Consider the following 5,127-nt stretch of genomic DNA (forward strand, 5'->3'; position numbering starts at 1 on the left):
CTGATTCACCATTGTTCCCGAAGGTTAATCACAATTGTTCCCAACTTCTGATCAACATTGTTCCCAACATACAATCACTGATCACCTTTGTTCCCAACATCTGATTATCCATTGTTCCAACATCTGATTTTCATTGTTTCCAATGTCCAATCACCATTGTTCTATTGTTTTAAATGTCAGATCACCATTGTTTCAATGTCTGATTATCATTGTTTCAATATCTGATCATCATCGTTTACAATGTCAAATCACCATTGTTCCAACGCCTGATCACCACTGTTCCAATGTCTGATTATCATTGTTCCCAGTGTCTGATCACCATTGTTACAATGTCTAATTATCATTCCATCATCTGATCATCATTGTTTCCAATTTTAAATCACCATTGTTCCAAAGTCTGATCACCATTGTTCCAACCTCTGATCATCATTGCTCACAATGTCCAATCATCATTGTTCACAATGTCCAATCACCATTGTTCCAACATTTAATTATCATCGTTCCAATGTCCAATCACCATTATTCCAACCTCTGATCATAATTCTTTACAACATCCAATCACAATTGTTCCATCTTTTGATCATCATTGTTCACAATGACAAACAAAACACCATTGTTTTAGCATCTGGTCATCATTGTTCCAAAATCTGATCATCATTGTTCCCAGTGTCTGTTCACTACAGTTCTAATGTCTGATTACCATTGTTCACAACATCCAGTTACAATTGTTCCAATATCTGATCATTATTCTTTACAATGTCCAATTACCTTTGTTCCAACATCTGATCATCATTGTTCTTAGTGTCTGATCACCATTTTTCCAACATTTGATCATCATTATTCACAGTGTTTGATCAACATCTGATCAACATTGTTCACAATGGCTGATCGTTGTTCTCAATGTCCAATCATCAGTGGTCTAAAATCTGATCATGATTGTTGCCAACATCCAATCAACATTGTTTCTAATGTCCGATCATTATCGTTCCAACGTCTGATCACCATTGTTCCAACATCTGATCATCATTGTTTACAATGTCCAATCGCCATTGTTCACAATGTCCAATCACCATTGTTCCAAGTTTTGATTATCATTGTTCCCAACATCCAATCAACATTGTTCCCAATGTCCAATCACTATCGTTCCAACGTCTGATCACCATGATTCCAAAGTCCGATCATGATTGTTCACAATGTCCGATGATCATTGTTCCAACATCTGATCATCATTGTCCCCAACGTCCAATCACCATTTTTTTAATGTCTGATCACCATTGTTCCTACGTCTGATCACCCTTGTTTCAACATCTGATTACCTTTGTTCCCAATGTCCAATCCCCATTGTTCCTAACTTCTGATCAACATTGTTCCCAACATACAATCACTGATCATCGTTATTTCCAACATCTGATCACCATTGTTCCCAAAGTCCAATAAATGATTAACATTGTTCGCAACATCTAATCACAACTCCTGCATCTACTGCCTCTTTAGGGGTATTTCTCAGGTTCAGCAGGGAGAGACATGCCCTGAAGGTTTTATGTCATTTCTTGAACTTCTGTACTCTGGCCTTCCCACTGAACTGGTGATGGTGGGGGCGTGTGGTTTTGTACTGGGACTCCCACAACTTTAGTCTCTTGGGTTTTCTGTGAACTTACTTAATAGGGGTCTTGTGGCTTTGTGCCAGAACAACTTGACAAAGTCTTGGAATTCTCATGAGCTAAACTGAAGCCTATTGTGTGAAATTAGAACATCAGGAATTTCATGTCCCCCAGATCTTGATGTGAGATTGAAAATGACTGCTGAACTTATTGTGTCTTATTTCAGCCACTAACCTCAATAAATTTTCTATGATTGTGTGCTGAAAGTCTCATTATGTTCAGATAATTCTGCTGTCTAAGGAAAACAAATTAATCTATTATTAAAGATGAACAAATTAATCTTCTGTAAAGGGGTCTCTGGATGACAGGGTGGATATAGCACTTCTCTGCTTTGGGTTTTTGTGTCTGTTGCAAATCCACAGTTAATCATATCTGTTGTACTCTGAGACATCGCAGGCCAGAAAAGTACAACTCTAAGGAGACTACCACTATGGCTATGTAACGTCAATGAATTCCTTTGAGCATTTTAGCTCTCGCTGATGCTGACACAATGATCCGATCTCCTTTGAAGAGAATTCAGTTCGCTATTCCAGTGCCTGCATTTCTCTTCCTTGCGTGTACTGAACTTTATAGATCATACTCATGCAGTTTGTTCAGTCTTCTCAGTATTCTAGCCAGAGCACTGCTCAAAGGCATCTCTCAGATGCCTTCATTTTGCTTTAAGCAGGTTTCTAGCAATGTTTTGAAGGAACGTGAGCCGGGTATTTTATTTTCTCCTGGACAGTTGAAATCTTTTTTTGTTCAGTCTGAAATGTGTTGCTTCTTCTCCAGCACCTGCCCTTGGTCCAAACCTGTGGATGTCATCGATTTATGATTCAGCTCCTATTCTTCCCACAAAGATCCTCGTTACCAACCTGTGGTGAGCCTAAACACGCGACAGACAGACAAACTTACTGCAATAAACAGTGTTTACTGTACACAGACCAGAGCGTTTGTCCAGACAGATCCTTAAACTCCTATTCAACTTCTCATAAATTAGGAACATGTTTTTCGATGCTTTTATCAACTTCACTTTTTCCATCCTGTTTGATGCTGATTAGAATTTCTCTCACATTGTCACTGGACTTTTACTTCCTAATACCCTTTCACCTGATCAGTTTAAGAGTGTTCTCAGCCTCAAAGCAGTGATTTCCCTCTCGGTTCTCAACATCATCACTCTCTCATCTCTTATGAGTCTCATTTCCTCACACATGTGGATTCCCAGTACTGCTTTTACATCCTTTTTAACGACAATGAATTGTATTAAATGTCCGTATCTCGTCTCTATTATTCCATACTCTCTGTATGTGGGGAGTTGGTGGTTTGGGTTCTCGGCCACAAGTTGTGTAAAATGATGATCACCTGAACCCGAGTGCCAGGTTTATACCCAATGTTCTATTTAGAGGTCTTCTCTCCTTCCAGTAAACAGGCTTAAATGCTGCTCTGTTACATTAACCACTTAATCTTTACTACATTTGCACATTTTAATCACGTGATTCCCTTTTTCTCAAACTCCTTATATCACTTTCCATATGCTGTAACTTCCTGACTAGTCGACACATCCCTGTACACGGGTGTTAGACTGAACCTGTTGTAAGGTACGTGACATTCTTTTTAAAGCACACATTACTCCTTGAAATCCCTGATTTTTTCAAATATCAAGCCATCGTATGCTTGCTTTATGAGGACAAAGCAAGGACCGCACCTTTGTTGCATTGCAGCACACACACTCCTTCCCATCCCGATGAAGCAGAACTCTGTCATCTGAAACATCCAGTCATGGTTCTTGCGAAGTTCATTGTGTGACAGATTTCGTCAGTTGAATCAACTGAAGCTCATTTCCATGCCCTGTATTCAACACAGCCAAATTCTAAACTGATCTCATGACCCGACATACGTAGCACTTTTTGATATGCAAAAGATGACCAGCGGATAAACAAATGGCCAGCTGTTACGTCATCTGGTGACTGTATGGGACAGTTTAAGCGTTCCCCTGAAAAGCTTTGCTCCTCACACCGCACCTGTCACAGGTGGAAGCTCAGCAAGAGTTTATTATATTTTATCATCACACACATCCGTGTCACAACTTAGGTGCAACTTTTAAACTTTATTGACATACAGAATGATGTTCCTGGTTAAATAAACATTTTAAAATGAATTAAATTTTTTTAAGTTCATATAAGAATTTTAATTTCAGTTATTAATTCACATCTTCATAATTCTTTAACATTACACTTCTTTCATCATTTTATTTGTTACTATATTTACTGACCGCTAGAGGCCTCTAGTGAGCGTTTAAACGCTTTTCCAGCACAGATTAAAACCTTAACGGTTCATTCATGTTCATTTCAGAATCACTTCAAAGAAAATCTCTTTAGAACTCTCCTCTCCACGTCACGAGCGCCAGACTTTTAACGTACAGCGGCGCCATTGCTGCTCTGGGTTTAGCGCGTCTCGAGCGCTTCTTCGTTGGTGTTTTGGGTTCTGGGCAGAACAGCTTCATTTGTACTGCCACCTACTGAGCCGGAGTGCGGAGTGGCACTGGAAAGGCCTTTAGGAGGATCTAACTTAATAATAATATGAATAATACAGTAATAAATAAAAATATATATTTTTTACATTTTACAGTACACACGCTCAAAATACGCACATTCTTTTGAATATATATTTAATGTGTGTATAAGTGTAAAAAACTTTCTGCTAAAAAAATAACTATTTTTATTTAAAAAAAAAAAATAATAATAATAAAAAAAAAAAAAAAAAATATATATATATATATATATATATATATATATATATATACATTTTTTAATATATTTTTATTATAGTTAGGTTTAAAGGAAGAGTGATCGAACTGTCAAGTTTTGAGATTTAAAGAATTAAAAGGAAAAATAATTATTGCGTGTGTGTTAGTCAGTCTCTCCCGGGTATTCTATCCGGTAAGTGTATCGAGGCGCAACAGACACAACAACATATAACAAGCTTCTTCTTTTAATTCATCTTACAACGAAATTAGTTATATTTTTTTTATAATTTTATATATATATATATATATACAAACCCCACCACCACCAAGTTGCCCCTGTTGGGCCGTTGAGCCGAATGAGGTCCTTAACCCCCTACTGCTGTATGATGAGATAAAAGTGGCTCTGATAAGGGCGTCTGCCAAACGCTGTAAATGTAAATGATTTATATGATAAATATCAGCGGCTTGGTGGGTTTCCTCTGGGTACACTGGTTTCCTCCCACAGTCCAGGGACTTTTACATGAGGTTGATTAGCGCCCACATTGCGTGTGTGTGTGTGTGTGTGTGGCCTGACACCCTGTCCGCTTTATAGATAATAGATAGATGAATGGAATAAAGTGATTCATAATAAAACAGTTTTATCCACGCTTGTCTTGTTCCTGTTTTTGTTTCTCAGGGACTACATTTCCCGTGAGGCTCTGCGGCCCCGCCCCTCCACGCCCCGCCCCCTGCGCGGTGAGA

The sequence above is a fragment of the Clarias gariepinus genome, unplaced genomic scaffold (assembly GCF_024256425.1).
Source record: "Clarias gariepinus isolate MV-2021 ecotype Netherlands unplaced genomic scaffold, CGAR_prim_01v2 scaffold_38, whole genome shotgun sequence".
Classification (NCBI taxonomy): Eukaryota; Metazoa; Chordata; class Actinopteri; order Siluriformes; family Clariidae; genus Clarias; species Clarias gariepinus.